Genomic DNA, 12,861 nt, shown 5'->3' with positions numbered 1-12,861 from the left:
TCCACGCACACGCATGCTGCCCACCCAACGCAAGGCGTGCTGACGGCCACCATGGAGAGCTGCAGAGAAACGTCCACCATCCCCTGGCTGTGCCCTCAAGGAGCTTAGTCAAGTAGGGGACACAAGACACACACATGGAGAAGACAGGACAGTGCAGGCCAGCAGCGCATGACAAGAACAGGGGAGACAGGAGACTCAATGCTAGATGACGAGGCCCGAAGGCTGTGAACGCAGACCCCACACGAGAGAAGCCGAGCGCAGCCTTTTCTCTGTGTAAGGTTTGTCACCATCTGGGAGGCTCGGATCCACTTCCAAAGCCCTCAGCACCCCTCCTGCAGCTCGTACATCCCCTGCTGGCCTCCACTGCAAAATGCTAAGTCTACCAAAACTCCAATATGAACCCCACCCACCCTGCAATCACACGTCCTGTTTTTCTCCAGGATGGGAGGGCCTAGGGTGAAGATTCATACTGCCCCGAGGCTGCAGGCACCAGTCCACACTGTCTATCTGCTCTCCTCCAGCTTACAAGGGGAGGACTGGCAGACGGGCCTGCCACAGCTCTGCTGCCCACGGCCACCCAGGTGCCTGACAGGCACTCCTCTACAGGCCCTCAGGCCGTGCCCTGCCAGCTGCCTTCCCTGTGAGTCTGGCAAGGAGCTGTGCCTGCCCCGGCAGTCCTCTCTCTGCCGCTCACCAACACAGAGCACAGGGCTGACGGCACTGAGAGCACGGGGCTGACCACACTGAGAGCCCGGGGCAGCACCTTCTCCCAAGTCTGCCCTGTTCCCTGGAGGAAGTGGGAGACCCCCATCAGAAAGCCCCCTGCCTCCAACGCAGTAGCTCTCCACAACCTGGCTGCACTGGCTTTCCCACGGCCTCCATCCTGTTCTCTCTGCCTTTACAAAGAGAGGGCCATGGTCAACCGTAATGAAATAAGCTGTAATAGACCGGGCAGGGAACTTCATCTCACTTCCAGAAGAGACAATCAAATTCACACGCTAATTGCCATGCTGGGAGCCTCCAGGCCTCTCTCCACAAGCAGGTAGAAGGATGTGGAGGTGTCATGGCCTGGAAATCCTGAGTCTAGTCATATAAATACTTAACTGCCATCTCAACACCCATTCACGTCACCTCGGTACACCCAGCAAGGGCATGGCCGAGCCCCTCCTCCAGCGAGGCTGAGAGATAGACCACAGGGAGCCTTCCCACTCTCCTTGTCTACTCTCCACTACCCCTCCACCCTAGACAGCTCTTCCTTGGGGCGCCTGGGCGAGGAGAGCAGCAGCGGCCCCTTTAATGGGCTGTCGGCTGTGACCTTAACCAGGACGGTGAGCTTCAGTCTCTCTTTTGGTAGATGACAGCAACAGACTTCCGACGGTAGAGAAGGGTCTGCCTCCTGAACAATGTCCCCCAAAAGTCACCGCTGCACGCAGGAAACAAGAGGACCCAGAGGCGATGTCTGGTTCTATGGTAGCCTCACCTTGGAGCAGCAGAGTCCAGCAGCCGGGGAGGTCCCCGGGGCCTTCTATGTGTCCAGGAACAAACGCACCCTAGCCTTCCACACACATCACCTACAATCTACTTGAGAACATTCCCCAGATACATGCCACATAGAACACTGGACAGCTGTGGGGTACTGGAGGACTGGAGAACACAGCGGTAAGTGTGAGAACAGGGTGCATCACCCAGAGATGGCACAGGAGGATGACCTCCAGTGGGGCTCCACGCACGGTTCTTCCAGGAAAACCGCAATGCCCAAGACAAGTCGTCACCAGGAGATGTCATTCACAGGTGCCACTACCATGGAGGATCAACTCTCCAACCCCCAGCCTTTGGCAGGCAACCCTCTGCTCAGTGCACACCTTCATTCACCTTGGAAAGCTGCGCACTCTAGCTACCACCGCAAGTTCACCCACAGCTCCCAACACTAGAAGGCGAGAACCTCAGAATATCCCAAAGCCAGTACGGGGCACAAGGTGACTGTGAAATCCTGCATGGACATATGCATGCTCTATGCCTCGGTTTCCCCACCTGTACAATAACAAAGTTCTTTCCAACACTGCCAGCATGGGGACAGGTCTGTGATCCATGAGCTCATGAGTCCCTCCCTTATGGGCACAACAGTTGGGACAACTCAAGCCGGACAGCACTTCCACAGCTACCGCTGGGTGGCCCCACAAAAGAGCACCCTCACTTTCCAAACAGTAGGAAGTGACTTTCACAACATGACCACATGGGATCTGAAGTATAACGCTATCTTCAGCACTTCCTGGGAGAATCCACTTCTTTTTTAAACTGCATTCAGGCTGTTCACACAGTAAAGAGAAGGTGGGAAGAAGGACCGGCGAGGAGGGTCGGGAAGGACCCTGGCACCAAAGGAGGTGCTCTCACTGGGGTCCAAGCCCGAGGATGGCATGCACACTTCTCCCCTTACTCACTTAGAGCCCCCAGCAGGAGAGTCCACACTCACAAAGTGACTTCACAGCCCAAGAGAAAGAGGTGAGTCCATGGTGAGAGGAAGGAAGTCCATGGAAGAGGCAGGGGGAAAGGCAGATCTCTTTTCTCGGAGCTGAACAAGAAGGCTGGATACGGGTCCACCCTGCCTGGGTTTCCAGGTAAAAAGCTGCTCCCTGTTGCAGAAGCCCCCAAAAACTACAAAAGGAGGAGTACTGGTTCCCATGTCCCCAGGGACGAGCCATCAAGTTCCTTCTGCTTCACTGTTGTGGCACTGTTGGTTGCTACAACAAATTGTCACAAACTTAGCGGCTTAAAACAACACAAAGGGGGCCAGTGTTGTGGCACCGTGGGTTAAGCCGCCAGTTGTGACACCAGAATCCCCCATCAGAGTGCTGGTTTAAGTCATGGATGCTCTGCTTCCAATCCAGCTTCCTGTGACTGCCCCGGGGAAGGCAGAGGGTGATGACCCACGTGGGAGACCTGGATGGAGTCCCTGGCTCCTGGCTTCAGCCTGGCCCAGTCCTGGCTGTTGCAGTCACTTGGGAGAGAACCAGCAGATGGGAGATTTCTGTTCTCCCTATCTGTCATTCTGCCTTTCAAATAAAAATAAATCTGTTAAAACAGAGACACAAGCCTATTATCTTACAGTCCTGTGGGTAAGGAGTTTGAAATGGGTCTCCCTGCTATGTGGCTTCTGCAGGGTTGAGAGGAGACTCTGTCCCCCACCTCCTGCAGCCCCCAGAGACTGCCCTCACTGCTGGGCCCATGGCTCAGGCCTCCACTTCGCTCACTCTTCCTTCCGTGACTCGGACACTGGCTCGTCTCCCTCCTCATCCGTGTAGAGACCCTGTGGTTACACTGAGTACAACAGACTCGCCTGGATAGGTTGGGACAGTCTATCTGAGGTCAACCGACCAGTAGCTTTTCTTCCCCTGTGATATCCTAGTGGGTTCCAAAGATTAAGACAGGGACATCACAAACTGTACTTCTTCAGGAGCAGAGTTTTCTGTCCCAATCTGCCCAATACCCAGCACCTGCCACACTGGACATCACAGCAGGCCCCCAGGGCTTTCTCCTAAGGAGGTGGGTGTCCCATGGAGGACCCCAGTCAGTGTCCTGTGCACTGCTGGAGCACTACAGTGATCCCCTGGGTACACGCATCTCTGCATACACACCTGTGTGCAGGGGTCATGGTCTCAACCCCAGAGGGAAGCAACTACAGCGCACACCCCTTGTCCTATCCAATGTACCTGGCACAACTCTGCACATGGAATGACTCCCTCAGTACTGGTGTTATCTGGTCCTAAGACCAATAATCCCATCTAGAGGTTATCCAGGTTCCAGAATGAGGGAACTGCTCCCTCTTAGCTTTGGAATTAACCCAAAAGGTGTTTATTTGGAAAAGCACAGACCAGTGTGTATCATACAATAGACACTTAATAAAAGTTTTCCATCTTTCTTCTCTGTCTCTGGTTCCATTCCTTTTACCCATTTTCATGATTAAAAAGTGACTTCACAGACATGGAGGGCAGGCAAATATGTAAGAACTAGTAACGAGGCTTTCAGAAAATATAATTATGGATTTTCTGTTCTTCCATCCTGGCCTACATTCCACCAACTTGAGGGCCACAGGACCCCTAAAATTCACCTCTGTCAAATTCTCAACCACGTGGCCCAGACCAGATATATAAAATGCTGGGTCCACTTGTGGCAGCAAGCATTAGATGACCCCATTCGGTACCAAGAGCAAACACCCCTTTCCTCACCTTCACAACTTGCCCATGAACCCAAAAGCCTCCATTCCCCAGCCTGCCTTTCACTGCTGCTGCATCTGGAAACCAAGAAGTGCAAGGGGGTGGGGGAAGACTCCTCACAAAGCCACGGTGAGGAAATCCAGCTCTGCCTTGTGGGAACGCAACTCGCATCAGGAGATCAAACCCAAGCCGCCGGAGGTTTGCCAATCACTGTTTCCCTGTACCTACTTGGCACCAAGACAAACACCAGGGGCAGAGCAGAAGGCAAAGGCAGTGAAGCTATGCAGCTCCCAGAGTCCTTCCAGTCAAGTGTGGAGCCTGTATTTGGATGACGTTAAGCACTTTTCAGAGCCACCCCTGCTCGGCAAAGCCCTCCCGAGCCCGTGCTAGGTGCGCACCTGCGTGTCTCAGGAACCACGTTTCCCGCCCGTCGGCCTCACCACTCTGGGCACTGCTAAAAAGTGGGGCCACTGAGACACCTCCACAGGAGATGGGAATACAAGGGTCTTTAAAAAGTCCATGGAAAAGGTGTATTACGGGGAGAGGAAGCATGGATTTCACAATTTTTGCACTAGATTCACCTTTTAATTCCATTTTCCAGGAACTCTGAAGTTCCCTCTCACTCCCCCAGCCTGTGGGGGGGCTCTCTTCAGAGTGGGCGCCTTACCTGGGATACGGTACCCTGATGCCACAATCTGGCCCTCTAAAGTCACAACAGGTTTGTGTGGACCGTGGGGCTGAGCCAGCCAAGCACCTGTGCCGGGGGGGAGGGGCTCACTGAGGCTGCCAGGGGAGCCACTTCCACTGATGCTCACCTGCCAGGAGACTCATTTCCTTTACCTAAGGTCCCGGCCCTAGCAAGCCACGGCCAAGACCTCCGAGCTGACGTTCCTGCTTTGCAAGTGGGGTCACTGCAGGGACCACAGCGAGAGGGCCGGGAGGAACCTCACCAGCCCTGATGGCTGCCACCTCTACAGACTCCAGCCTGGAGCTCAGGCCTTGACAGGCAAGCACCCTTCTGGGCCTCAAAGCTGTTGCTTTTTCAATTCCAAGATCAGACTGGACTTAGGAGAAGGTGGGTCCCCTCCTCCCAGTGGCTGCCAGGACTCCGCAAAGGAGGCACCACGAAAAACACAGATGGGGACCTTCGAGTGGACGACCCCACGGGCACCCAGCCAGGCTGAGCAGCACCACGAGGTGAAGGAAGGGGCGGGGCAGGCCTGGTAAGTGGCCAACTCCTCCGGGTCAGGGCAGTCAGTCGTTAGGACTGAAAAGCACACCCTACGCATCTTGTAAACGTGTAAACGGACTCATTCACCACCAAGAGAACCCGGGCACCTCAAAGAGGCGGGGCCCCAGCGGATGCCATGAAGGAGGGAGCATAGAGATGGACGGGCAGCAGTTTGGGTTTTGGTGCGATCTGGAAGGTTACCAGCCCTGTGAGGAGCTGCACTATAAAAAGAGTCAGACACTAAGTATTTCCTTTCCCATAAAATATTCATTGCTGCATGGAAGAGCCAAGAAGCCGAAACCTCAAGCATTTCTAACTTTGTGCTGCAGTAATAACAGAGTTTTATAGGAGCCTTCTGAGTGTACACAGACCAGGCTATAAATACACCTCCACCTAGGAGAAAGGAGGGGAGACACACACAACCCCTTCACAGTCTGCACTGCAAGGCAGAAGACCCCAGGCACACCTCCGCTTGTGCTCAGCTCTGGGCCGGCAGCACACAGGGCGCCCACCAGACCAGTTCTTGCCGGAATGCCTGCAGGGAATCCCAGCTCCTCTCAGGAACAACGCTGGAGGTGTACTCCGAACTCCGCTCACACGTGCCACTGCTCCTGCTTCGCAACGGAGCTGGGTCCCACGTGCCTGGTGTCTACTCAGCTCTTAGCAACTTACGGGGTGCTTTCCTTAGCCCTTCATCCCCAAAACAAGCTGCAAAGTAGGCAGAGGGGGTGCTGTGGCCCCGACAGGGCTCACAGAAGGTGAGCAACTTGTCAGGCCGAGACCCTCCTCCCTCTGACCCCACTCCTCTCCCTGCTGCCCTCCTTCCTGGCACACACGGAAAGGTAGAACACTAAAGCATAACCAGCCGGACTGATGACCACACTTCAGTGGCACGACCCTGACCTTGGCGAGCGATTTGGAAAGTTCATCTTGCAGGGGTAGCTCTTCCCTCTCCCGTGTGTGTAAAATAATGAGCCCCTGCCAAGGGTTATCACCTTGAGTACCAGGCACGCTGAGCCGAGTGCTGCTCCAGCTTCTCACACCGACTTCACTTCACTACCCCTTCACAATGTTCCACACGGAAAGGCTACAGGTTCACAAAATGGTGTGTAGTACTTCCAGAACATGGACACTGACGTTTACCTGGAGCCTAAGTTCAAAAGCAAAAGCTTTTCCTCTACCTTGATAAAGCAGGTCCTCCAGTGTCCCTAAGTACCCCACCCGAACAGCTGGGTTCTGCCAAGAGACTTTGGGGCTGTCAATTCACTGACTTCCAATGATCCGTTCAGAGAGTCAAAGACTCAGAATCTCCCCGTCTGCCCTGAGATACACCTATCACGTGAGGGCCAGACAGAATCTGCCAGACTCGGGTAAGGACACTGCTAAGAACCCGCGAAGGCGCCTCTATTCTGACAGCACAGTGAAGTGCGCCACGGCGAAGCTGCCTGTGACCAGCAGTCAGTGAAATACACCTTGCCTCCTCCAAAAGCTCTCCCGGAGTCTGAGCACTCAGTGTGGGTGCCAAAGAACAAGAAGGGGGGTGAGTGACACCTTCCTCGGAGATGACTGACTCTGCCTCGGTCAACTTAGAGCTGGTGTGGCCCTCACAGCTTTTCATGGCCCTACATGGTTCAGTGAATTTGGGCATTCACTGGTGGGCCATCTGGGGACAGGCCTGCCCATCTGCAAGCTGGCAGGCTTCCCCACTTGTTCTGTCGAACAACAAAGGGCAATACATTAGCAGCTTCAACTATTCACAATGCTTCTAGCACCCGACTCTTAAGAAAAACCAGATCGGCAAAAACAAACGACCTCATGTGCAAGAATTTAGCGAAAATTTGAGGACAAAAATGTTTAAAGCTTTATCATAGAGGGCAAGGCTTTGAATCCTCAGCTCTACTGGCATTTTAGACCAAGTGATTATCTGCAGTGGCGGGGGGGCAGGAGGAGGGAGACCATACTGTCATTTTAGGGAGTTTAGAAACACCCCAGGGCCGGCGCCGCAGCTCACTAGGCTAATCCTCTGCCTTGTGGCGCCAGCACACCGGGTTCTAGTCCTGGTCGGGGTGCCGGATTCTGTCCCGGTGGCCCCTCTTCCAGGCCAGCTCTCTGCTGTGGCCAGGGAGTGCAGTGGAGGATGGCCCAAGTCCTTGGGCCCTGCACCCCATGGGAGACTAGGAGAAGCACCTGGCTCCTGCCTTCGGATGAATGCAGTGCGCCAGCCGCAGCGGCCATTGGAGGGTGAACCAACGGCAAAGGAAGACCTTTCTCTCTGTCTCTCTCTCTCACTGTCCACTCTGCCTGTCAAAAAAAAAAGAAACACCCCAGCCTCTACTCACTGCGTATGGGTCACGATCGCCCTCAGTGTGACAACCAAAGATGTCTCCAGACATCGCCAAATGTGCCCTGGGAGACAAACCTGGCCTCCGAGTGAGGATCACCGCGCGAGTTCTATACCTTCCATATGCCACTGTGCAATCATCGGTGATAACCAAAATACCAGCCCCTCACGTGCTGTCAGATCATGAACGGTCCAAGGACTCCCTCACTGCACTATCTCCGGGCTTTGTAAAGCGGGAGAATGCCTACTGTATTACACAAAGTGCTTCAGCACGAGGATTTGCCAAAAACAACCTCAGCTGGCCAGAAAATGTCCTGAGTTATCCCAGCCTATCCCCAAATACTCCAGTTAACTGTGTTTCATTCTCTTTACAGAAGCATACGCAAATACGCATGGTACCATTTGAAGCTAAGCTCACTCAGGCTCATAAAAGGACTCAAGTGTGAGCTCCATGATCAGCTGAAAGCATCTATTTTGTTTAGGAACAACTGGGAGAGGGAACTGGGAAAGCAGTTGTAGAGGAGATAAAACGAAGTTCTGATCACCTCGCTGGATACCATTCTTTTGGCTATGCATAGCTCACTAATAACAGCCACCAGGAACCAGAGACTGGCTTGTGCAGTCACAGCTAACCTGCGTTCAGAGCTCAGATGCATACACACAGCCATCCGTGCCCGGCACTGATGCTGACACCTGAGAAACGTACACAACCAAGCACCTGCCCACTCCCCGCTCAGGACACAGCATCAGTCCCAGATTCCCAAGCGGCACATCTCCACTAGCCTCAGAAGTGAAGTGGAAGTGGCTGGGGCTGGGTAGGGATGGAAAGGATACAAAGATCTCAGGCAAGTACATCTTCCCCAGCCACGCTGCTGGGCGCATGTGGACCTCCAGGATGTACTGTGAGTTTTCCAACTCTCTCCAATGACAAAGTCTCTGCAGGTGTCCAGGGACAGGCTCCCCACAAAGCCCCAGGCAGTCACTGGGGCCGGGGGCAGGGGGTATAGTCCTCTAGCACCAGGCTATGCCCCTGGGACATCTGCTCTTTCCTCAAGACAGTGAGCCGGCCCAGCCAAGTGGCCTCTCTCCCAGGCTAACACACACAGAAACTTTTCCTAAGTGCAAGAAAAACAAAGCCAGCTCCTCCCCAGGCACCCTGCCTCTCTCTCTCCAGGACCATCGCTGAGAGTCGCCTGATTTCCACACACACCTTGCTCGTCCCAGGAAATCAATATGAAAATCAATTCATCCACTGATATATTTTATCAAGATACATGTGGCCATGCCACATTTCATTTGCAGCGCGGCACTCAGGGAAGCCAAGGTCACGGGGTAGAGAGCGGGCTGCAGGAGGGAGGGCGGGGCAGAAGCCCACATTTCTGCACTGGCTGCAAATAGAAAAGTGAATGAAATGGGAACAGAGATAGAAAAGGGAGCCTGGGGATGCAACAATTATTGTATGTAGGAGGCACAGCCACGCTCCAGCCTGCCAGCTTGTTTAAATGTGAAGTAGTTGGTAGATTTAAAATTCTAAGCGTTTTTCTTCTTAACCATGGCAAACGGAAAATGGTTTCGCTAGCATGCCGGTCAGTAATAGAATATAAAATATTTTTCACCAGAAATGAAGACAGTGAGAGAGGGAAAAAAAATGGGGGCAAGGTTGGGGTGGAAGGCAAGGGAGACAGACAGGGCAAAGGAGACAGACAGATAGACCCTGGCAGAGGAAAAAGGACCGGGCAGGTGGGCAGAGGGATACATGCTGGGAGCCAGCGTAAGGCAGGAAGCGAAAGGAGATTTTGACAAGCCTTGTGGAGGAAAATTATGATATCTGCATGGCTGCGAAGGGGCATATTTTTAGTAAATTTGAAAGTGATTTGCCACACACGGCACCATCCCACTCGGAGGGTTCTCTGCCGGCTCCAGTGACTGCGCCGCCGTGGATCAAATGTACTCAGTAATTGCAGAGTCACTGCTACCCTCTCACCTCTAAACAGAGCAGATTAAAATAGCATGAACAGCTATAATAACAGGTTTGGGATTCAGCTTTTTACAGCCAGAAAAATGCTTATGGAAATAGGGATTTTGCTGACTATTTTCCAAGTGAAGGGAAAGAGGGGGGAAGAAAGTAGCCACTGGAGCTGAACGGCAAAACTGTGCCTGGTGCCGAGCGGGGCCCTGGGCTGATGCGTGGCTCTGCCCAGCGGGGCCAAGGCTGTTGACAAAGGTGCCAGACAGACTCAGGGTGCTGGAATACACACTAGGATCTGGCCTCTCCTCCCGCCCCCATGCTGGGGCCTCTCTCTGTCCAGGTCCTTCTTGCTCCAGGGCTCAGGGGTCCTGCAGAGATTCTGTGTGTCCCTGTGCTTGCAGGAAATCCCATCCAGCTGCTCCAGTGCCCCAAGGAAGGGAACCTGGGCAGGACAAACAACACATGGGATAGGGGTTGGGGGAGACACCCACTTTTGGGGAAGGTAAACCGACTCCATGAACTTAGACCCCCTTCTAAAGCAGCCCAGGGTTTCACTAGCAGAACCCAAAACTAGACACTGCCTGAGCTCCACTTGGCAACACCTGTCCTCCAAACACAACTACAGCTACCGTCCGTGCCTGTGCTTCCTGGGTTCCAGGCCCTAATGAGGCTGTTTCATAGCTCACTGAATCCTCATCACACACCCTAGGAGCTAGCTGCTATTTTACCTCCCATTTTGCAGATGGGAAAATCAAGAGTTCTGAGTTCGAGGCACTTGCCCTAGTCCTACTGGCTGGAAGGTGTTTGAGTCAGAACTCAAACCCAGGGCTGCCTGGCCCCAGAGGTTGAGACCATCTGTCACCGTGGTCACTGTGCCCATGTGGACTGCTTCCACCTGCTCCAGACTCCACCCTCTGCACCTTCCACGTGGCTGCCCACGGGTAAAACCAAGAGCAGCCCCCCCCCCCCAACAAGGACATGGATCCAGGGTCCAAGCTGCTGTGGGCAGGTCCATGGGTGAGCTGAGTCACTCATGGTCATCACTCTTCCAAATCTCCAGCACCTGGGAAGCTCAGGCCTCAGGGAATGCTCACTGCTCTGGTGGTTCCTCTCACCTTGGTCCAGCAGTGCACACTGCATGAAAGCCAGGGCCAGGTGGCACAGTCACAAGGAGACAGGGCACACTCCCCAGAGAGGGAAAGAGATTTTCCAAAGTCCAAAGGCGAAGATCCAGGCAAGCCTAATTCAGCCCTGGGACTTTCCTGCCAGGTCTTTATTAACCCAGCTGGCATTGCGAGTGATACACTGGGAGGCTGGGGTGGAGGGCAACGCCCTGACTCTGCATACCCAGGCCTAGCCTCATTAGCAGGAGACAGTGCTGAGATGCTGCTACTCCAGCCAACCCACACGTGCTCAGCTGCACCTCCGCAAGCACAGCACAGGAGCAATCAGAGGCCTTTCCATAGCTCCACTCCAGGACAGCCACAGGGGCGCAGGTGACACCTGACAGGAGACCCGCCCATCTGCCTGGCCATGGAGGCTGCTGCAGGCCCCTCCCTGAGCCCTTCTGCCTCCCGGGCAGCCTGACAGGGGCCCTGGTCTAACATGTGCCTTTGGAGACCTCCCTCTTGATGCAGCACTTACTCAAGAGCCCAGAACCAGGTACCACCTCCCACCTACCCACAAACACCTGGAAGACAAAACAATCCTAGCAGCAGAAGCCATCCCTGAATCGGCCATGTGAGTGTGTGTGTGTGTGTGTGTGTGAGTGCATGTGAGACAGTATATATGTGAGTGTGTGAGTGCGTGTGAGCATGTGAGTATATGAGTGTGTGTATGTGCTTACTGGGATGAGGGCCTGGGGGACATAAGACCATTCCAGTGGTCCTCTAGGGCACGTACACCCATCTGGAGAGCTTATCTAATATCGTCCTCCATTCCCACTCAAGCGTTCCGATTCCAGCCCACCCACAAGGGCCCAGTCTTTAACACACACCCCGTGGGGTTCCACTGCCAGCGGCTCAGCAGATGATTCTGAGAAACCCTAAGCCTACAGGCTGCAGAGGGAGAGAAGACACAGCCAGGGCAGGGCTCCTCACAAGGGCAGCTCTGTTAGGAGGGAGTCACACATGACGGGTTCTGGAAAGAGGAGGATACTTGAGAAAGCCTGTAGAAAACGGAATTAAAAGATGTTTACGTCCGTGCAAAAACACTGACATTCATGCACGGTTTCTTTTTCATAATTTCCTACCGACTCTTTGAAGAGCCCTCCTAGACAAACATCCCCATCCCTGCCTTCACCCTGAGCTAGAGGGGAGACACTGTTGCCCCCAGACTCTGCCGGGGGTGGAGCGGAGGAGCAGGAGTCGGGGCACGCTAGCCCAGAGACCAGGATATGGTGCTGGCCTGCAAGAGGCTTACGACCTGCTAGGGGGACAGGAAGACATGCACCTGACACAGTCGGGGGACCCCACCAGCTGGGCTCAAACTAAGTCCATTTCTGTCCAGCAGAGACTCGGCTATGGATTGGGAGGTGGAGGAATGCAGGGAGCCCAGCACAGGGCCAGGAGCTCACGGAGTCCCAGCTCCAGCAGTGGCCTCCCTCCCAAGGTCGTACAGTCCAGGACACACAGGGCCCCCACTTCAGGTTGTGCAAGTCTCAGAGAACTCAGCTTTCAGAAACCCCCTCAAGAGGAGGATATCTGAGCACTCCCCCTCCCTCGCTGCTGTCCCCCGCAGCCCTGGACCCCACAGGATGCCAGGCCCACTCCCAGCAACTTCGCTCACCTCCTCCCAGATGGGTCTGAGGGCCTTGGCCACCATCCCTGTTCCAGACAACATGGGCCCCGCTCCTTCACGGTCAGATTTCCTGAGACCAACCTTATAGGACCCAGCTGACTGTGTGGTCACCACCCACCCCAGCAACCTCAATGTCCCATGGCAGGAATGAGGCAGAAGGGGCAAACAGGGAGAAGCGGCCCTGGGACTCCTATTGTGTGGCTCCCTCCTGGATTATTCCAATTCAGAGCAGCCGACTCGCCCCACGTTTAAGACCAGATGGGGCAGAACTGGCACTGGATGAAAGCACTGTCTATGCCTGGGCACGAGG

The 12,861-nt window shown here is 54.4% G+C and overlaps 1 protein-coding gene across 3 annotated transcripts in view; it reads right to left on the bottom strand.

Annotated features, from left to right (window-relative positions):
- Positions 1-12,861, bottom strand: part of ZBTB16 (zinc finger and BTB domain containing 16) — a 189,171-nt gene that overhangs the window by 108,659 nt on the left and 67,651 nt on the right. The window lies entirely within an intron of this gene.

The sequence above is a fragment of the Lepus europaeus genome, chromosome 7 (genome assembly GCF_033115175.1).
Source record: "Lepus europaeus isolate LE1 chromosome 7, mLepTim1.pri, whole genome shotgun sequence".
Classification (NCBI taxonomy): Eukaryota; Metazoa; Chordata; class Mammalia; order Lagomorpha; family Leporidae; genus Lepus; species Lepus europaeus.
Note: the sequence above shows the minus strand (reverse complement) of the source record. Positions and strands in the feature narration are given on the sequence as shown.